This window comes from Eptesicus fuscus, chromosome 3 (assembly GCF_027574615.1).
Source record: "Eptesicus fuscus isolate TK198812 chromosome 3, DD_ASM_mEF_20220401, whole genome shotgun sequence".
Lineage (NCBI taxonomy): Eukaryota > Metazoa > Chordata > Mammalia > Chiroptera > Vespertilionidae > Eptesicus > Eptesicus fuscus.
This window is the reverse complement of record NC_072475.1, coordinates 8,784,466-8,807,337: the sequence shown is the minus strand read 5'-3', so window position 1 is coordinate 8,807,337 and position 22,872 is coordinate 8,784,466.

The window sequence follows — 22,872 nt, the reverse complement described above, 5'->3', positions numbered from 1 at the left end:
CCCTGCGTCTCTCCTGTCTGGGCACTTGCTGTCCCCAGTGGGCAGTGCTGCCTGTTCCATCTCTTACGTTGCCTTCTCACCTTTCACCGCAGGAGCCCAGCTGTGCACACTGGCCGGCCTCGGGTCCCCGCCTCATCGTCCCATTGTCCCTTTCTCCTGTCCCCTCTTGCTGGGCATGTGTTCTGCGGCCCCACGGTGACCTGCCAGCCCCTCGCTGTTTCCTTTGCACACACGTGTCTCCATGAGCCACGGGTGTGTGGCCTTCTCTGTATGCCAAGGTTGGCATCCACGTAACGGTCGGGGCCGGTGCCACATCCCATCAGCATCATGTTTTGTCATCGGCTCGGTTGGAACACGCAGCGTCCAGGCGGTGCTCTGGGCTTGTGGATAACGCTCCGTGGGAACAAGCCAAGCCGTCCAAGTTCCCGCCCGGAGGACTTCAGGGGCCAGAGACAGACAGTGAGTGAGCAGACAGGTTGTTGGAGGAAAGTGTCTGGAGAAGGATGGAGCCGCTGAGACAGCCAGGGGTGCTGGGTGGGCCGGGCTGGGGCCTGTGCGGTATGGGGGGCCCGGGTAGAGCACCCGTGAGTTCACATGTGAGCAGACAGCTGAAGGAGGATTACCAGGTGCCGCAGGTGCTTGGCGGGCGGGAGTGAGGCCGGAGTGGGGGTGCGAGGTCGAAAGGGTTGGCAGGTGAGGGGGCAGGTTCTCCTGGGAAGTAGCAGCCCTGGGAAGGGGCCTCTCCGGCTGTTGTACCCAGGATGGCGGGGGGGGGGGGGGTGGTGTTAAAGGCAGAGCAGAGGTGGCTTGGCCTGGGAGGGGCTGGTGGCAGTGGGGAGGGTTCTGCAGCCAGTGTTTGATTTCTCTGTGGTTAGGTTGTTTCCAAGGTCCAGCCACTGCAGCGGCACCGCCGTGGAGCGCGTCCCTGTCCCAGCTTCGGGAGAGGCACCCGGAGCAGAACTGCTGACGTCGGAAGTGCAGGCTCAGAGCGACCAGCGGGCCTGACGCCAAGTCTCAGACACGCTCTGGACCACGTGGAGGCTGTCCTTGGTTCTGACGACCGACCTTCCTGGGCGCACCTGGCTGCCTCCCCTGCCCCACCCCTGCCTGCTCACAGCGAGGTTTCCTGCAGCATCACCGGCACCACTGGGCGCTGGTTAGAAACGCCGCCTCCCGGCAACCCGGACCCCGCATCAGATCCGCATGGAGCCCAGGAGACCCGCACGTTACCTCTGAGAAGCTGCGCTCCGCCGGACACTAAGGGTCACCCGCGTCGTTGACAAGCACTCGGGTGATCTGATACAGGTTGGAGAGGACCCTCACTCCCAGAGGCGCTGGTGCGGCCCTCTGCGCTCTTGTTAAGGCCCCTCCTTTTGCCCAGCACCCTGGGGCCCATGGGTGAGGTCTCAGCCCCTCCCGATGGCCAGTGTCCTCTGCCAGGTCCCCAGGCCGGCACTCCGGGTCCCGTGCAGTCCCAGGGCAGAGCCCTGATGAAGGGAGTCAGCAGAATAGCGGCCCCAAGACAGCCACGTCCCAGTACCTGGAAGCTGTGCACCTGCTAGGTTCCATGGCAAAGGGGAGTGCAGGCTGCCATCAGCAGACCTTGGCGGAAGCAGGTCCGCGATGATGGAGGTGCTGAGATGAGGAGGGAGGCAGGAGAGGATGCGCCCAGGCGGCAGCCGAGAGGTGGAGGAGAGGGCGTGAGCCGAGGACACCGCAGCCTCAGCAGCTGGAGGAGGCAGGGAAGTGGCTCTGCCTGGAGCCGCCTGCCCACACCTCCTGTCAGCCCAGGGGGCTGACTGGGCCACTGGCTCTGGCTTGTTCGGTGCAGCAGGAAACGCAGAGTCGATCTGGAGTCGGGACTGACCAGCGGGAGGCTCCCCAGCTGACCTCTGCTTGGGGACTCTCTGCTCGCCCGGGACCCCCTCCCTGAGCCCCAGGCTACTTTCTCAGTCTCCCCCCACCCCCTCCACCTACCCCCCTGCAGCCCAGCCCAAACATACCTGCCTGGAGCCATGGGGCAGGGCAGCCCCCAACCCCTGGCCTGGACCCCCCGCCCCCAGGTTCCCTGTCAGTGACCCACAAATGGGGCCATAGAAAGCACCAGCTCCAAGGGCAGGGACTGGCAGGAATGGTGGCCTTTTAAGCCCTGGGTGCCCCCACCCTCAGCCATTCACAACCTTCGGGAATAGGGCCGCCTGCTGAAAACACCTCGGTGGCCACACCCGCCCCGTAGGGAGAGAGCCCGCCCAGATGGTGGCAGCATGTCTGCAACACCCTCGGTCCCGCGACCATGCCCACAGCCCTGCTGAAATCACAGGACCACTGTCCATAGACTGGGCTGGGATGAGGATGAAGGCTGGTCCCGGGAAGCGGCTAAATTGCTCTTTGGAAGAGAGCGTATTTCTATTTTACTAGGTCTTCCTGTCCAGAGCACCTCACAGGGTTGTGTTTTTCCTGATGATTTTTCCTGATGTCATCCTAGGTCCCACTAGGACCTCGGACTCCTTTTCATAAAGGCACCACGGAGTGCATGAGGCCACCGTCCCTGCCTCCCTCCAACGCCAGCAGCTTAATCTCCCCCTCCATGGAATCGAGGGAGAGGAAGGAGCTCAGCCTCTGCCAAGTGCCCAGCTGCCTGAGGGCTGGGGCCGGCCAACCCCACTCCCAAGGCCCGTGGGAGCTCCCGCCAGCCGCTCCCTCCTCCTCAGAGCCGTTCCCTGCCTGTCCAGGCAGCGGTGGCCCCTGCACAGGGCTCCTCAGGCCAGCCTGGGGGCCGGGGCGCAGGGTGGGAACGGAGCCCCTGGCTGCGCTGCCCACAAAAACAGAGCGGTGACCAATGGCAGCAGTGGGGACAGAGCTGGGCCTGTGGGAGCCGGAGCCGGGGCCTCTTCCCAGCACCGCCCACCAGGATGCCAGGGGCCAGGGGCCCAAAAAATGTCTGGGAACGTCCAGTATCGGCCGGGGTGAGAGTTTCCAGCCAGCCCGGGGCGCAGGGAGCCTCCAGGAAAACAGCCACAGATAAGGCCGGCGCGCTCGCCTTCCGGGCCCCGCTGCTGACTTTGGCACTGCCAGCGCCCACGCAGGGACCCGGCGCTGGGGACGAGTGGGGGCTGGAGGCTGGAGGGAGCTCGAACCTTCCACGTCCAGGTCCAACCCACAGGAGGAAGGGGGTCCCCTGGGGGACTGGACCCCGCCCAACCCACACCTCACACGCTGCTCCTCTGTTCCCCCCACGTCACATGGAGCCACTGACCCTTATCTGGCCATGAAGGGTCTGCTGACGAGCTGCAGCCTGAGCGCCGTGGAGGACAGGACAGGAGGCTCCCTGGGCCTGGGGACCGAGGTGGGTCTCGGGCTCAGCACAGCTCCTGGCGGTGGGCCTTCTGTGGTGTTTGCTTTTACTGTACTTTTAGGGTGTCAAAGCCACACCAGCACGTGGGTGTGAAAGTGTGAACGGCACTAAGGAGAAAACCCAGGTGCCTGCCTGCCCCCCCCCCCCCCAGGCAGCTGCCATCCCTCCGCCTCTCCTGCCCCCCTCCCATCTGGATCCGTGCTCCCCAGCCCCACGCTGTCTTCCTCCTGGCTCCAGGTTTCGCCAGGTCAGGGTGCAGTGACTGCCGACTGCCCAGGGCAGCCCCCTGTTGTCACATGAAGGAAGGCTCAGCCCCCACAACCCCCCCCCGGCCCCGCAGCTCAGAGGCCACCAGGGGCTCAGGGCTGGCCCTGGTGACCTGCGACCCCAAGAATGGTCAGGATGGAGCAACTCAGGCCCAGCGTTGCCAAGAAGGGGTCAGGGCCACAGCCTGGCCAGGGGCTGCCAATAGCCCAGCTGGATGGTCAGAGGAGGGGCCCCCAACATTTCTGCCTCAATCCTCTCAGGGGCCATGTGCAAAGTTAGCTGTCCACTTCTCACCCTGGGGGCAGGGGTCCAAGGCCGCCCAGGGCTGGAGCTGCACAGCCTTTTGTTTGTAGAACTTGGGGTTCCTGTGGTTGACTGCATCGACTCAGTGGGGGATGGGGGCCATTACCAAAAGGAGAAAATGGTATTTGACCTCTGATGGAGACTCTGCCTGGAACTTCTCATAGGCAGACCCCGAGGCCCTGCCCATGTCCCTCAGCCCAGAGATGAGGGACGACAGGCTGGGAAGGGAGGGGAGGCCCCACTCTTGCCGCCCCGGCTGCCTCCAGAGGGTGGCCAGCGTCGGGGAACAGAAGGGACTTGGGGGGGAGGCTGTCCACAGGGTGGGTCTGGCCTCGTTCTGGGCTCCGGCTTCCTGCCCTGGCCTTGCTTTGGGGAAGAGCACCTGCTTCCCCACCCTGAGGGGCACAGCCACTCCCGCCCCGTCAGCTGGGACCCCCGCTGTCCTCTGAAGGGGCTTCTCCCCCCATCCCCCCACCCCGCAAGCGCCTGAGCGGAGCTGGGCCGATAGGAGTGCGAGGCTCCGGGAAACGGCCAAGAGAACATTCCTCGGTAAGCCCCTGGGCCGAGTCCAAGGTCCAGCGATGTGGCAGGAGGCGCACTCTGCCACAGCCTGGCGGGGCTGCCCGCCTGGGGCCAAGGAGTCCCCTTTGCCAGGCCCCCTCGGTGCTGCCATATGCAACACCCCACTCCTGGTACCACCTTACATGTGTCCACATGCTTCCGACTGCAGACCCAGGTCCACTCTGGTGTGTCTCCTGCCGGCTCAGACAACAAACAAGCGCCGTTGGCAGCTGCAACAGCGACACAACGGGGCCTCGGATTTGGGCCCTGCTAAGTCACCTGGCCCTGTCCCCTCACACTCACGGTCTGTTTCTCCCTCCATGGTGGCCCAGAGGTGCCCCCATGGTTGGCATGCTCCAGGAACAGCGGGCACCTCTTTCCCGGGAGGGTTCTGATGGCTGGGCTCAGGCCACATGACCATCCCTGACCCATCTCCGCCCGGGAGGAGTGGTCCAGCACACCCACATCTGAGAATGGGGATCCCCAGTTACAGGTCCAGCAGATACAAGACCTGCAGGATTCACAGAGTGAAATCTGGGAGAAACCGAGTGTGTGGCCGCAGGGCTGGGTCACACAGACTCGGGGACACGCACCCGACGGGGCGTGGAGCCTCCCATTACAATGGCAGGAGTGTAGATGGACAGATGCTCGTGTCATGAAGTGAGGAGATGGTGCCAGATGACATCAATAGTGTGGTCCACACATATCTGAAATGCCACGTGATAAAGCAAATATCCAGGGATTCTGTCTGAGTGGCTGGAATACCAAGGAGTTTTACTGTCTTCCTTTGGCCAATCTGTACTTTCTCAAGGTTCTAAAAGGAATGCACACACATTTTGTAATAAAAAGGGGGAGCAAGGCTACTGATAACACCTTGGGGGTGGGGAGGGGGAATCCTGGCCCTGCCCTGGCTTTCACAGGACTGGGTGCCCCTCTGCCTTCACCCGTGACGTGCGGGCCGCAGTGGACGCTGGAGCTGCTTGCCTGCTAACTGGCCATCCTCCCACACAGACAAGGCGGGGCCTCCAGCCCAAGGGGCTTCACAAAGGCCCATCTCCACCTGGCCATGGGGTTCCCCGCTCCCTGACTCCCCTGGCAGGTCCAGCGGTCCCACCAGAACCTAAGGGTAGGATCCCCATGACTGTCCCTCCCACTGTCACCCATCAGCTGCTGAGCTGTGTCAGCTAGGCCCAGCCATCCTGACCCCGACAGCCCCCAACAGTGGAAGGCCTGGTTATCTCGCCAGAAATGCACCCACGACACACACCACCTCCCCTTGGTGCCCCACAGTTCCAGGGGGCAGTCACCCCAAACCCTAGCTGGTCACGGGCTGCTGCTCAAAGCCTCCCCCAGGATCACTCAGTGGTTCCTCGCTGCCCCTGCTTGCCAGCAATTAGCGATCCTTTCAGGAAAATAAAAACTCAGAACCCAAGTATTGATCTCCTGGGAGGCTCTGTCCATTTCCTGATGAATAATTCACTGTAAAGCAGGCCCACTGCTTACATTTAAGATTCACATCAAGCAAATGGATGGAGATACTTAATTTGACGGAGAGCATGTGCTGGCACTGGCGGCCTGTTCCTGGCCAGAGCGTCTTCGGGGAGCCACTGGCCTGAGCCCAGCTGCACTGCGGGCGAGGCCATCTGTGGCCAATCCCTCAACATCTGGCCTCTTGGCCTCCCCGGGGGACAGCTGACTCCTAGGAGACAGGCTGAGGTCATGCAACCTGCCCACAAAAGACAAAGAAAAGGTATGTTTTGCCTCGGAGCTCTCAGACAAATGCATCACTGCTGTGCTCAGGAATACTCCTGCTTTCAGCCAGGATGGAGTGGCAGGTATTGGATTTACTTTCCTGCCAAAGAACAGACAAAACATGTGAAACCAGGGTTTTCAAGGTGCTGGATACCAGGAAGCCTGAGAAAAGGGAACAGAGGAGGTGTGCCTGGGCAGGGAGGGGGGCCTGGTGGACTTCCTGAGTTGGGGATGCTGAGAATCGGAGATACCAAGGCAGCTACAGTTTGCAAGATGGAGAACCAGAGAGAAGCGTGCTGCACTCAGGGAGAGGCGGAGTTTCCCCAAGTAAGCAGCAGAGAGCCATCAGCAAACTCAGGTAAAAACCTTCCCAGGAAGACAACCCCCGGCCTAGATGGCTGCCCTGGGGAATTCCGTCAGACAGTCAAGGAAGAACTAGTAGCAATTCCACATAAACACTTTCACCGAATTGGAAAGGAAGAAAGAATTCCCACGTCATCCTATGAGACCAGCATTTTCCTGACACAAAAATCAGACACACTATTACAAGAGAAAAATGCAGACGAATAGCTCTCATGACGTAAATAAAATTCTAAATAAACGCTTGTTAAATGGAATCCAACAATATGCAAACAAGATAAGACATCAGAACCAAGGGAAGTTTTAGTCCAAGAATTTCAGGGTTGATTGAACATTCAAGATTCAATCAACAGAATTCACCATATTAACAAACTAAAAGAAAAACAATATGATAATCTCAGTAGACACAGGAAAAGCACATGACAAAATCCAACATTCATTCTGATAAAAATTCTCAGCAAACTAGAAATAGAAGGGAACTTCCTCCACTTGATAAAGGGTGTTTACAAAAAATCTCCTGACTAGTGAGACTGAATGCTCTCTGTCTACGATCAGGAACCAGAGAAGGATGTCTGCTCTCTCCACTTCCATTTAGTATCCTAGCCAGGGCGATAAGAAGGAAGGAAAGAAGAAAAAGCACTCTGATTGGAAAGGAAGAGATAAAACAATCTTTATTTGCAGATGACATGTTCATCTCTGCAAAAAATTTAATGGAATCTACAAAAAAGCTACTAGAGCTAATGAGTGAGTTTAACAGCTTTACAGGATCAAGATCAATATACAAAACGACTGTATTCCTATAGACTAGCAATGAACAACTGAAAATGGAAAAGAACAATGCCATTTATAATTAAATAAAAAGTGAAATGTTGAAGTATAAATCAGACAAAAGATGCGTAAGACTTATACACATAAAACAATAAAACACTGCTGAAAAAAATTAAAGAGAACCTAAAAAAAAAAAAGACAATTTTTGTGTCTGTATGGATTGGATCACTCAACATTCTTAAGATATCAGTTCTTCCCGAATTGAGCTGTAGCCTCCAAGTCAGTCCAGTGGAGAAAGGGGAGTCTTTTATTCTCTAATTGATTTTTCCTTTGGAGAGAGAGGAGGGGAGAGGAAGAGAGAGAGAGAGAAACATCAATGTGAGAGAGACACATGGATCGGTTGCCTCCCAATGCACTGGAACGGGGGATCCAACCATGTCCTAACTGGGAATCAAAACAGCAACTTTTTGGTGTATGGGACGACGCTCCAACCAACTGAGCTACACCAGCCATGGGAGTCTTTTTAACAAATGCTGCTAGCCATATGAGGAAAAATAAACACTTATCTACACCCTGTACCATATGCAAATATCAACTCAAAATGGACCACCGGTCCAAATGTAAAACCTGTAACTGTAGTTTTTCATTCTTTCTAGAAGAAAAAATAGGAGGAAATCTTTGTGACTTTGGGTTAGACAAAGATTTCTTAGATTCAGTACCAAAAGCATGATCCTTAAAAGAACAAACTGATAAACTAGATTTCATCCAAATTTGAAACTTCTGCTCTTTTCAAAAAAGTTTTAATCCTCCCCCAAAGACATGTTCATTGATTTTTTTTTTTGATTTTTTTTTAGAGAGAGGGGAATGGAGACACACAGAGAGAAACATCAATCAGTTGCAATCTAGGTATGTGCCCTGACTGGGAATTGAACCCACGACCTTCTGATGTATGGGATGAAGATCCAACCAACTGAGCCACCCGACCAGCGCTAAAACTTGGGCTCTTCAAAAGTCTCTATTAAAAGAATAAAAGACACACCACAAACTGGAAGAAAACATTTAGAAACTATATATCTGATAAAAATTGAATCCAGAAAATATAAAGTACTCTCAAAACTCAATAATAAAAAGAAAATTAATAACCCCTTTCAAAAATGAGCAAAGAATTTAAATATACAATTTACCAAAGAAGATACACATGTAGTAAATTAAAACACAAAAAAATGCTCAATATCACTAGTCATCAGGGAAATTAAAACCACAGTAAGATACCACTTTCTAACTATTAGAATAGCTAAAAATGACAGTCTCATTGGTGAGGATGTGGAGCAATTTATACACTGCTGGTGAGAATGTACATCTTTTAAAAGCAGTGTGGCAGTTTCTTAAAAAAATTAAACATATATCTCCCATATGATCCAGCCATTTTACTCCCTAACGTAAATGAAGGCACACATCCAAAGAAAGACTTGTACATAAACGTCCATAGCAATTTTATCTGTAAAAACCAAAAACTAAAAGCAACCCAAATGTCCACCAACAGGGCAATGGATAAACAAACAGTAGTGTAGCCATACAGTGGAATTCTAATCGGCAATAAATAGGAGTGAAACATTGAATCACACAGCAACATAGATGGATCTCAAGGTAATGATGCTGAAGGACAGGATGACTCCACTTATATCAGACTGTAGCAATGCAAACTAATCTATTGTGACAGAAAGCAGATGGGTAGTTGCCTGGAGATAGGGGGTGGTACAGAGGGCAGAGGGAGGGATCACAGAGGGGCACAGGAGATTTTGGGGGTGATGGAGATGTCATTATTTTGATTGTGATGATGGTTTTATAGGTGTATACATGTGTCAAAACTTGTCAAATTGTGTACTTTAAATGTGTGTAGTTCCTTGTATGTCAATTTTATATCTATAAAGCTGTTTTTAAAATTCTGAGTAATGACATCCATAAAATGGCAGAATACAAACATCCAAAGAGCCTCTTATTCATGAAAGCAAAGAGAACAGTGGCAAAGTTCAGTGAATTCTCACTAGCATATCTGAGCAAGCAGAAGAAAGAAATTGCCAACTTGAAGAAAAGGCGGCCCACCCAGTCTGAGGAACAGAACAAAAACAACAAGGAACAATGAGCAGAGTCCAGACCTGTGGAACACCACAAAGCAGACCAAAGTACAATAACAGGGTCCCAGACATAGAAAAAAGGAGCACAAAGAATATTTGAAAAAATAATGCCCAATATTCCCCAAATTTGATGAAATACATTAATCTATACATTGTAGAAGCTCAACAAACTCCAAGAAAGATAAATACAAATTAATTCATACCTAGACACATTTTAATCAAACTATGAGAAGTCAAAGACAGATCTTAAAAATAGCAAGAGAGAAGTGACTCATTACATACAAGGGATCATGAATAAGATCAAAAGCTGATTTCTCATCAGCCATGGAGGCCAGAAGACAGTGGGAAGCCATATTCAAGGTACAGAAAGATAAGACTGTCAACTAAGACTTCTATATGCAGTAAAACTGTCCTTCAGAAATGAAAAAGAAATTAAGGGGAAGCAAATTATAAAATAAAATAATAAAATTTTTATTTTACTTATATTTTCACTGAAAATATGTAAAATGAAAATTAAAAATTTTTTTATTTTTTAAAAATATATTTTATTGATTTTTTTACAGAGAGGAAGGGAGAGGAATAGAGAACCAGAAACATCGATGAGAGAGAATCATCGATCAGCTGCCTCCTGCACACACCCCGCAGTGGGGATGTGCTTGCAACCAAGGTACATGCCCTTGACCGGAATCGAACCTGGGACCCATCAGTCTGCAGGCCGACACTCTATCCACTGAGCCAAACCGGTTAGGGCTGAAAATATATAAAACTTTTAATGAAATGAACAAAATTAAACAAAACCCAAGAGAATTCATTGCTAGCAAACCTTCCCTGCAAGAAATATTAAACAGAAGCCTTTAAGCTGAAATGAAAGGACACCACCCACCTGGTAACAAGAATCAACAGGAAGAAATGTAGAGCATTATTAGTACAGGTAACTCCAGAGGTAAATATAAAAGACACTGTAAATTTTTTTTTTCCCATTTGTAAACGCCAACAGTTAACAGATCCCATATGAGCCAGCAATTCCACTCTGAGGCATACACCCAAGAGAATGAAAATGTCCACACAAAACCTTGCTCTGTGTTTTTGTTGCAGCGTTACGCATAATAGTGAAAAGGTGAAATGAACCCAAGTGTCCCTCATTGATGAATGGATAAACAAAAGGTGGTCTATCCGTGCAATGGAATCTTAGTCGTGAAAAGGAAAGTGCTGACATGTTATAACATGGGTGAGCCTCGGAAACTTGATGCTCAGTGAAAGAAACTATACACAAAAGATCACAAACTATTTGAGTGCATTCATGTAAAATAACCAGAATAGAGAAATCCACAGAGACAGACAAGAGATTCGTGGTTGAGGGACTTTGAGGAAGAAGACAAGGGGGAGGGACTGCTAATGGGTGTAGGGTTTGTGTTTGGGGTGATGGAAAAGCTCTGGAATGAGATAGTGGTGATGGCGGCACACCTGTGTGTGAATGTTCTAAATGACACTGAACCATATACTTTCAGGTGAATTTCAAGATACAATTTTTTAAAATGCCATAAGAGGTGATTTTTTTTTTTAAGTACTAATAGGTAACTATGATTAAAGGGATGCACCAATGACAGGCCATGCGCCTGTGCTCTGTGGTCCCAGGGGGTGGGTGCTGTGCCTGACATCAGGGGAGCAATCCACCTATGTACCCAGGCCGATGGGCAGCATGTGGGGGCTCGCCCAGGGGCACGGAGGGGCCCACAGAGCCGGTCTCCTCCTGTGGCTCTCAAGGAGCAGCTGACCCCATCCTGACCCCGGACACCCTTGTGCCGAGAGCCCTGGCACCCTGCCACAGCAGCGGCAGTGTCTGGCAGGCTCCCAGCCCTCTCCTCTGCCCTCCGAGACCTAATTCACTCTTATCTGCTATGGATTTCTGATTCTAAGGATGCTGTGTTTACAGTGTGGTGAGGTGAGTGTATTCCTGCAGGAAATTCTAGAAGTCAGTCCTCAGGGTGAGGAAGGTGGTAGGCTGGGTACCCCCTGCCTCTTGGTAACTGCCTGTACCTGGAGAACCTGACCTCAGTCCTGGACTGCCAGGAGCCAAGACCAACAGTAATTAATACAAATGTGAGAAGCCTGGTCAGAAGGCTGAACCGGGCTTTGATATTCACAGGGCTGAATATCTGCATTGTATTACCTGCTGCTGACTCGATAGCCGAAGGCAACCCCCAAACCTGATGATCTCTTTGCTGTTTACTAAGCATCACCTTTGATATGTCTTTTTGCATTCCTAAAAGGCAGTTGTGTATTCTAATAAACAAAAAGCAGATGGGAACGGAGACTCAGTGGAACTTGGTCCCTTGTACCAAGCTCACAACTGGCTTCCCCCATACTTTCCAAATTTATATTTCTTGTCTTGTATATTAATTTGCATGTCTGCCCTTTCTCCACGTCTTTGAACCCAAGGCCACGCGGGCCGTGGCTTCACACGGGACACCTGGTGCAAGAGGCTTTGGGGTACCAGGTTAGGGGGCATGAGAGCTGGGAGCCAGGTCCTCAGGGCTGGGCAGTCAGCCTTGAATCCAAGCCCCTAGCTCCCGCTCCTGGGAAATTGTACAAGAGGACTTCAAATCCCCACGTTTTAAGAAATCATCTCTCTGACTCTCAAGTATCTGGGCACACAGTTCCTTGTTTGTCTTATCTTCTTTCTGGGCCATGCCTGACTTTCTTGATCTCTATAAATTCTATTCTTTCTGGCATGAACGCAGCCAGGGCAGCCTCCGTAACCCCCCTGTCTGTGACAGCCCTGTCTGTGACCCCGTCCTTTTCCACCTCTGGTCTTGCTGAAGACGTGCCCTGGAAGCTCGCACCTGCCCTGAGGGGCATCTTTGGTTGCAGGGGGATGCAGACGGAAGCCTCAGCTGGGCCCCTTCCAGACAGGGCCCCCAGCTGCCTGATCCCGGCCCTATAAGCATGGCCCCACCAGTCTCTCATTCCTCCGCAGTCTCATTTTGTCAACAGGGGGCGATAGCAGAATGGAGGGTAACACCTGTTGCCTTGTGTGACCCCACAACAGTGTGGTGGAGATGGCCAGAGATCCCACTTGTGGGTGATGAGACGGCCTTGGTGGGCCTGATGGGGCCGGGACACTCAACTGGAGAGGAAAGAGGCTGCTTAAACTTTTGTAATAGCATCTCACTGACCTTGTGTGTTAGTTGTGTTTCTCAGCCAGTTCTCCGGGGCATTTGGAGTTAGCAGGGATCCAGCCTGCAGCAATGACTCATCCGTCATTTGTCCTGGCTGGTGGCATCGCTGCAACTCCTGGCCTGTGTCCGACCCGGACGGGCTCCCTGGCAGTTTTACTGTTGGCTGTGATGCGGGCCAACGGCTCACGGTGGATTTTCACATTATCTTAAAGGGCGTCTCTCATGCCTAATTCTCTAAGATTTTTTTATACAGAATTAAATTACCAGGACAGGGAGTCTCTTTATTAGGGGATGATCACCAGAACGAGCCCTTTATGTGCACAAACGTGAAATTGGTACCACTGAGTTTTTTGGAGGGAACTGTAAAATCACCCTTAGGCCGGTGATTTGTGCCAGGGGGCTCACATTCCTGGCACTGCGCCCGCCTGGCCATTTCACGCCCTCAGTGTTGATGCCAGGTGAGCAGGACAGAGGGCCCCCTGCTCTCTGCAGCATTGCAAGAAAGTGTCTAGGCTGCTTGGAGAGAGTGTATTTCTTGGAAAACATCACAGCAAAGACCTGTTTGCTATTGTAGAGTTTGCAAATATCATAGAATAATTGGAGATTATCCTGGCCTGGAAAAAATTTCACACAACTGATCCACTAGCCAAAAAATTTTCGGAGAGAGAAGACAGAGTGAAGTCCAGACCATGTTTGTCCAAAGCTCCCCACACCCGAGGAAGATACTGTTTCATCTCCTTCAGTTTGAAAACCCCGGTGTCTCTGGGCCCCAGTGCCTGGCGGAGCCAACGGCCCCCATCCTCCTGACCCCGCTGCCTCAATCCCTGAGTCAGTCAAGGTGGGCCGGGTCGCACTCAAACTCGCTCCCTGCCTGCATGGCTGGCCGGGACTCACTCCAGGCCCAGGTGGCCAGAGCACGACCACCTGACACATGCGGGCAGCAGAAAGAACCAGAAGGAACCAGGGCCCTCATGCCCCTGCCCAGAAGTGACACTTCCGTCCCCTCATTTCATCCACAAAGAGATGCCAGTGACCAGGTGGGTGGGCCACCAGAGACCTCCACACATAAGTCTGCTAACGCCCCTCTTACGGGCTGAGCTGTGTTCCCCAAAATCCTATGTGGAAACCCTAGGCCCCAGCACCTCAGAATGTGACTATATTCGGACACAGTCTTTACAGAGGTGATTAAGGCAAAATGCGGTCTTTAGGGTGAGACCTGATCCAATCTGACTGGCGTCCTTAGGAGCAGAGATCAGGACACAGACACACACAGAAGGACAACCGCGTGAGGACACAGGGAGAAGACGTGTCTACACCCCAGGGAGAGGCCTCAGGGGGAACCAGCCCTGCTGACACCTGGATCTTAGACGTCCAGCCTCCAGACCGGGAGACAACAGCCGTCCGCTGTGAAGTCCCAGTCTGCATGCCTGCTCTGTGGTGTCTGTTACAGCCACCTGCACCGATGAAGACAGCCTTGAACTCTGGCAAAGGGCAGACAAAAAGAGCCCAGGAGCCCGATTCTCTTCTTTTCTTTTTTTTTAAGTTTTATTTTTTATCATATTTTTTAATTTTATTGATTAAGGTGTTACATATATGTCCTTATTCCCCCCATTACCTCCCCACCCCCCTACTCACGCCCTCACCCCCCCATTGTCTGTGTCCATTGGTTAGGCTTATATGCATCCATACAAGTCCTTTGGTTGATCTCTCCCCCTTACCCTCACCTTCCCCTACCTTCCTTTTTTTTTTCTTTTCTTTTTTTTAAATATATTTTATTGATTTTTTACAGAGAGGAAGGGAGAGGGATAGAGAGCTAGAAACATCGATGAGAGAGAAACATCGATCAGCTGCCTCTTGCACACCCCCTACTGGGGATGTGCCCGCAACCAAGGTACATGCCCTTGACCGGAATCGAACCTGGGACCCTTGAGTCCACAGGCCGATGCTCTATCCACTGAGCCAAACCGGTTTCGGCTCTACCTTCCTTCTTAATAAACAGAAAGAACTCGTGGTTGCTGTATCTTACAGCATGTAGCCATTTGGGAATTTGGGGACAGCTGGGCGGCACCACAGACCCTGGCCCGGCTGTGCCATCCTCCGCACACTCATAGCTCCTACATCACCTTTAGTAGCTCCCGTCGCCTAGGAGAGCTCGTGTGCCCATAAGCCAAAGGCGTCTCCAAGAAGCACCCACCTTCGTACAGAACAGCACTCGAGCTGCTCACCCCATCCCTGTTCCCAAGCCCTCCCCACCGGCAGGAGGGGCCGCCAGCACAGGGAGCCGATGCAGGACCTAGAGCCGGGCTTCATGGCGTGGGCCTCCTCTCCCTCCCCAGCTTCCCAGGCCTGGTCTGCTTGGCCCCTCCCTGCAGGCCCAGTGGCCCTGGGTCCCCGGGCACCAGGGTGGTGCACGGCAGAAGCGAGGTGACTGCGGCGAGCAGAGGCCAGCAGTTCCCTGATGGCCCCAGCCCTGTGCAGGGAATGAGGGTGCTGGTGGGTCCTGCACGGAATGAGGGGTTTTGTCTGATTGTCAAATGGCCCTCCACCCCACGGGCTAGGCCAGGCTGAGGGGACTGCCTGTGCTCAGGGAGCAGATGACCCCAGGGTCGCCAGGGGCATTCCTGGGCTGAGGGGAAGGGCAGGGAGGGGACAGTCAGCACCGGGGGTAGCGCAGGGACAGCTCACTCAGCCTCCTGCAGCAGTGCCGCCTCAGTCCTCACACCCCAGCAAAGCTGCGAGCACAGACTAAAAATAAAGGTGTTTCTCCTGCAGGCGCCACGCTTGCGATGCCGCCCCCACCGCGGCCAGCTGCTGGGCTACACAGGGCCTGTGCTCAAAGGGGCTTCGGGGACCATGTGACCCACAGAGAGGGAACCCAGAGCGCCACTGGAGGCTGAGAGACGGCCACAGGCCCTGGCCCGGCAGCTCTGGCATGGCCCCTTCCGGGCCCACAGTCACCTCCCCCAGGAGGGCGCTTTGGGCGCGTTTCCTCCCCTCCCCTGGCTTAGGAGGCTTCAAATGCAACTGCACGTGTCTCACTGGGAAGAGGGGTTCAAGTCTGGATTCCAGTCCTCACCCAAGCCCCAGGGGATCAGGACCTCGGGGCCCGGACCACCAGAGTTAAGTGGGAGCTGGGGCCTTGGACAGAGGCCAGGTGAGTGTGGGACTCAAAGGCCAGGAGGGGATGGGGTACGGACTAATGCCGGGACTGGCGCCAGGCAGCAGCCCCTCACTCTCTCTCTCCCCGGACACGGAGGTCCTCTCAGCCTGGGGCTCAGTGCAGAGCACAGCGGTTTGCAGGACCTTCCCGGACCCTTCACTCTTCCCTCCCCATGGCTGCCACCTGGGCCCACACAGGAGAAGGTCCCGGGAGAGCTGGGCCAGCCTCCACTTCCACGGCTGGCTTCCAGCTGCCAAGGGCTGCAGCCTTAGCACACAGACCCGGGGCCGAAGCAGAGTGGGTCTGCTGGTCAGAACTGTGGCTCATGTGCAAAGTGAGTCAAGGTCAATGCCAAGAAGAGGCAAAGCTGTGTGTGGGCCGAGCCTCCAGTCTCCTCAGCAGGGCTGAAGGTTAGAAAAATCCATTTTTCTAAAGAATGTCTGTCCTAGGTGCATCCTGACAGGGCTCAGGCATCGTCCTCCGCTGGGAGGCCACCAGCAAGGCAAGGTCCAGGGAGGAGGCCACAGTCCCATCCGAGGAGCAAGGCCCCCTGGCCCTGCAGCAGGGCCCGTGCTGGAGGGACTGCGGAGGCAGAGGCCCCTCTGAGCAGGAGGAGGTCCTGAGGCAGAGGCTGCATGTCTCCTGGCCTCCATGTGGCCCCAGCTCTGCCCCAGGCCACCTCTTTCCAGATGTCAGCTCGGTTCCTGCTTGTCCTTCCTCTGGCCCAGGGGACAGGCTGCTGGAGCCGAGAAGGGAGCAGGCCTCATGGCCACCTGCTCCTGGCCTGGCCGCGGTTAGGCCCCAGCCCAGGCAGTAGCCCTGAGTCTGCCGCTGATGTTCGCAGGGCCTTTGCATGTGCAGAGCTGCCAAGCCCAGGCCCCGGTCACCGAGGTGGCTGCCAGCTGTCCTAGGTGTGGCAGCACGCAGCTTCTTGTTTACCTTCCTCTTCTGAAAGACGGGCTGTTCCTGCTGCTTCCGGAAATTGTTATTTGGATCCTGGAAACACCATCTGATTCAACAGGCTCAGCCCGGCCTGCCAGTCAGAGGCTGTGGGCGCCCCGGGGCCTGTGGCAGAAGGAGAAGCCACTATGCTCAGACCTCCCTCCCGGATGAGATGGGGCTGTCGACAGGGAGAGGTTAGGAACTGGGGAGTCTCTCAGAGAAAATACCCCCCGGGACTTACCCCCCATCAACCTGCTGCAGATGCTTACTCTGCAGGTCATCCCCCTTAAGCAAATGAGCACCCAGAGCGCAGGAGTTCAAGTTCAAAAACAAGAGGCCTGCCCTGGCTGGGTGGCCCAGTTGGTTGGGATGTCATCCAGTACATGAAAAGGTTGCGGGTTCATACCAAGGTTTTGGGGCGCATACAGGAGGCAAATGATTGATGTTTCTCTCTCCCATCCTCTATCTAAAAATAAAACTCACAAAAAAAACCAATTCCCATTTGCACATATGTGATGTGCATACAAGGGGCACATTTATGCATTGTGTGCACACCCCACATGCAAACAGTGCACATTGTTGGGACATACATACACATGTATGCATACAGGCATATGCATGTGGGACTGTCTCAGCACTGTAGTGCACTTATAGAAAAACTAGAGGCCCAGTGCACGAATTCGTGCACCAGTGGGGTCTCTCTGCCTGGCCTGCGGGATCGGGCTGAAACCGGCTCTCCAACATCCCCTGAGGGGTCCCAGATTGCGAGAAGGCACAGGCCAGGCCGAGGGACCCCACTGGTGCACGATTGGGCTGGGGACGGACTCAGGAGGTTGGCCAGCTGGGGAGGGACCGCGGGAGGGCTCCAGGGCATGTCCGGGCCCGTCTTGCTCAGTCCCGATGGCTGGACCCCAGCAGCAAGCTAACCTACTGGTCAGAGCGTCTGCCCCTGGTGGCCAGTGCACATCATAGTAACTGGTTGACCAGTAGACTGCTCCCTGGTGGTCAGTGCACATCATAGTGAGCAGTTGAGAGACCTTAGCATATCATTAGCTTATTACACTTTGATTGGTTGAACAGTCTACCAGTCGACCAGACACTTAGCATATTAGGCTTTTATTATATAGGATTGGCTAAACGCCTAATAAATAATTGGGCAGAAATGTAAGTTATTGATAAAGCATCATAAACAGAAATCGTGTTTAGAATGCATGGGAATGCAGGCTACATTGGCAAACATCTCCCCCATCACTGACCCACAAAGCTTGACGGCTGTCCCCAAACATTCCTTCTCCTCTCCAGGTGCCCCAGCCCCCAACCTACATCCCATAGCCTCGGGGACACAGGCCAAGACCACAGCCACCTCGCTCAGGCAGGAAGGGCTCCTTGGGGGGGAGCAGGTCTTCCCGGGGCCAGTCATGATCTGGCCAAGACTCACATAGGACCTGCATCCTTGCTGCATGGGAGGGACTGCACTAGGAGGTGGGGGCAACGGGGCAGGCCGCCAGGCTCCCCGTGCCTCAGTTTCCTCATCTGTAACATGCAGCAGTAATGACACCCACTCTGGGGGGCCGACAGGGTTCTGAGATACTCAGTCAAGATCCCGGCACCCACTTATCACTCTTATTGACACCGGTTAACGTCCCGGACTGTACTCCACCTCCTCTCAGTCCCACAGTGAGCAGTGACTCCAGCGGCCTTTGGAGCTTGGGGTGCATGGAGTCGGGTCTTGAATGACAGCAGAGATGCCGTGAGGCTCCTGGAATGTGACGCTCACTGGGCTGAGGTCGAGCTCACATTTTTCTAGGTGCGCATAGTGGAAACAGAACCAAAATATTATTACAAGGCTAAGTTCTGTGTTACAGTCATCATTAATACATGACAGTCTTGTTTTAGTTTCATCTAAACACTTTCCCTGCGCTCCGGGCAGCTGCTGGCCTCTCCGCTCAAGGCCCTTGAGCTGGACACAGGCAAAGGATGGCGGTGCTCAGGGCCATTTGCTCAGCTAGGAGAGGAGCCACAAGCACAGACACGGGGTTCCCCAGCCAGTGTTGCCCCCAAAATGCTGGAGAGAGACCCCTGCTTTCTCCTGAGGGGGAGTGGGAGTGATGCTTACTGAGCAAGTTCCGTTCTTGGTGTTGGGAGGGAGGAGAGAAGGGGCCTTGCTTCCTTCAGTGTGGGGGTCCCTGTGCTTTTGGAACTGCTGGGTAGCCTACGGATTCTCGAGACGTCTATGGTCAGCTCTCCTGGACAGAACAGAGAAGATGGGGTCCCAGGACTCACCTTGGCATGGCTGTCGCGGGCCCTCTTGGGCACCAGCCCCCCACCCCACCAGCCCCCCACCCCAGCTGGCCCTGGATGCGGGTGCACAGGGAACCCTCTTGGTCCACAGCCCCACGGCGGCCCCTCAGGCATCCATATGTTCAGACATCAGAGCCTCCAGCTCTCTGCCCACACCACTGGGAGACCACTTGGCCATGAGAAACGACCCCTTTGGGCAGCGTAGGCCCTTGACCCCCCCGTCCCCCACCCCCACTTCCTGCCAACCCTTCTCCTTGGTGGAAATGGTGCCCACTGTCTGCCCTCTCCCAGCATCACCGAGTGAGGCAGAGCGCTCCGGGCCAGCGAATCAGTGTCAGGGGAAGGCCCACGACGTTCCTCCCAGCAACACAACGAATGCTGTACGACTAGGAATGACGTTTGTAGAAGCCGTCACTGCCCCCGTGGACGGGGGCTGAGTGAGGCACAGAGGGGTTGCCTGGCTGTAAGGGACAGACTGGACTGTGGTCCTCTGGCCCCAGGCTGGTCCCAGCAGAGCAAGGACCACTTTCCTCACAGCCCCCAGATCAGAAAAATCAGGTTACAAGATTCCTCGACAGGCAACTCCCAGGGGCCATTAGGTCTTGGCTTGATGGATTCTAAGTTCTACCGTTTCCCTGTTTGCCAAACCGGCCACTTCTCTCATCCCGCCCCACCCCCACCCCCCATCTTCCTCCTGCCTCCTTGGGCTGCAGGCTTTATCTCATTTTTCTTCTCTGCAGTCTGGGAGTGAGTGCTTAGCTCATGTACTATTTATGCTCTCTTGTACATAATGAAAACATCTGAGATGTAAGGTCCCTCCTGAAGGCTCACTGGCCAGCGGGTTCTGTACTAGTGTTTCCTGAACAGGCTGTCACGGTGTTTCCTCCGCTTGGACCATTGTCACCTGGAAGCATGTTCCTCTCCCAAGCCGTCTGCTGGCCTCAGGGAGGCTGAGGGTCACGTCCGGCTCCACCAGGAGTGCCAGCGAATCGTCCTTGGTGCAGCAGGGCCCAGTGTCTGCCCATGCACACGGCTCCTGCAAGCAAGGGCTGTCTGTGAGCTGCCTCCATAGGGGACAGCAGGGAACAGCATGTGCCAGGCCACGGTGGGAACCACAGTGGAGGCCTGACTTACTGTTTCTTCCAGAAAGTTCTTGTTTCTCAGCCCTCTGGCCTGACTTGCTGATGGCACCTCCCCTGCCCTCAGAATGGATAGTGACTATTCCTCCATCTCAGTGGGAACCAGAGGGGATGTGTCTCCATCACCACGTGCTGGGATGTGCTGCCGTAACAAACACTTCTTGCTGGCTGACAGGTGGCCGGCAAGCCAAGCTGTCTGAGCGGTCCTCATACCAGGACCCAGGGCAGGCCACTATGTGAAGCATTGCCGCTCACCACGCAAGCATGGGGCATCATGTGCTGACTCAGGAAGCTTCCCCAAAGTGTCACATGTCACGTACATACACTTGTGTGGGCAGGTCAAGTACAAGGCTGTGCCTGAGTCCAGGTGGAGCAGAGGGCGCAGGCCGCCCTGAGCCCAGGAATGCCCAGCCGATTGGCACCACCGCTCCCCAGCCCCCGCTTCCCCTGGGCTCAACGTCTCTTCTTGATAAAAGTGCTTTACACTTAGGCTTCTTTCCTATTCAGACAGAGCACCCACTTAAACGCAAATGCCTTCCTATCTGGGTTGACCCCTGAAAACACACACACACACGTGCATGAAACACGTGTGCACACAATGGGAGCTTATACAACCACACACATGGGTAGCCTTAGGTGTGCACATATACACATGTACAAATACGCACATTCGGGAGCACACACAACCACACCCACGTACCCATGTGTGTATGCACGTACATACATACGTGCTCACACACACATACCACAGCTATGTTCCCAGGTTGGTATCACGGAACACAGCCCATTCATCTAAACCAGGGGTCTCTGCATGCAGGAGCAGTGAGGGAGTTGGCTGTATGGCCACCGTGGGGTACCTGATCCCCTCAGGGCAGCCATCAGCTTCCCCACAGGAGCCACCCTTCCCAGGGAGCTGTCTTCCCTCCCTCCCACACTCCCTCACTCCACATTCTCCCTCATTTAATCCCAGTACATTCTTTTCCATCATTCCGGTTTGGGACTGGGCTGCCCAGGATCCCCGAGGGACTGGTATAAGGATGTGAGGTTGCCTGGGCACCAGGAGTGGGGACATGGCACTGGACATGGCAGGGTGTCCAGTACCACTCACCCAAGTCTTGTATCCAACAGTGGGTTTTTTTCATCTACACAAACCGAGGATCCAGTGCCCAAGCAACTGACCAGGCCCCTCAGATGGGGCATTGGGTGGACGCTGGTTTCTGTGGCCCCCAACCCACAGGCTGCCAACCTTATCCAGTGAGGAGAGCAACCCCAGGCTTCGGAAGCAAACCTAGACACCCCCTATACATGCAACAAGAGCTGTTTTCAAATGGGAACTCCCCCAGAATAGGACAAAACCACAATTCCTAACTGTCCAGCACTGCTATTAGAGAGGTTTGCATTTCATTTTGTAGGCTTGACATTCTGATACATGTAACACTTTACATAATTATAGAACAAAATTAAATGTTTGAGAAGCAATCCCTAAAAATCAAATGAGACGAGGAAAGCCAGCTGATCGATGGCAGGCGGAGTCAGGTGCTCCGAGGGACTTGAACATGGCGAAGTGACCCCAACAACGGCCAAGCAATGGGACACTCACAAGACGTGGAGGCAGAAGACCGACAATAAGACTGTTGTTCGTGTTGTCTGGTTTGATACGGGGCCTGTGGTCACTCTTACGAGCCCTGACTTCTGAGATGCCTGGAAACACTCCAGTGGCGGAGGTAATGCTGGGTCTCCTCGGTGGGGGCTGGGGTTGGACCTGGAGGTTTGACACGCAGGACCGCCTTAAACTCCTCTCTGGTTTCTATGTGCCTAACACCTGTACAACAAAGAGCTAAAAGACACCACTCAGACTATTTTGAGGAGCAAAGGACTATTTTTGGAAAAGACGTCCATATGGGTAAAGGGTAGGCTTTTTGGGGAGCCTGTGGATCAGATGCTCTGGGCTCGGTCTAAAGGCTGCCAGGGGGATGCAGAGCCGACCCCACATGTTGACCCTCCCCAAACTGGGGAGGGGAGTGGGGAGCAGGGCATACCTCTGTGCTATAGTGTCTTCTCATCAAGCAAAAGACATGAACAGGCAGCACGTGATCCTGGAGCCCCTGAGGCCCGCTAGGAGGCCCAGCTTCGGGCTCACCCTGGCCCCAGAGCTGGGGCCCAACATACACTTGGATAGAACCCGGGTCTCTCTGAATGAATGAGACGGAATTGATGATGGGTCCTGCCAGGTGACAGGCCAGAAGACGAGGGGCACATTAGCTGGTGGGGAGGGGGGGCACCTGCAGGAGGCAGAGGGAAGGCTGCGGCTGGTCCCGAGGGAGCCCGACAGCCAGAGGGCTGATGGGTACTGGGTTCTCTAATTAAACATTGTGATGTAATTAGAATCTGCTCCCCAGCCCAGGAGAGACGCTGAGGTGGGAGTTATCACGGCTATGCTAGAAGCCCAGGCACGAACGAAGGGAGAAGGCACTCCTCCCAGGGCACCCGGAGCTCTGTGCTGACCTAAACTGAGGGCAGAGCTCAAGTGTGTAACGGTAGTCAAGAGGCATCAGGAAGCTCTGAGGACGGCATCGGGAAAAGCACCGAAGCTCCCAGAGCCCGGCCACCACTCAGCCTGTCACGGGAGGGGGGGGTGTCCCCCCTCTGT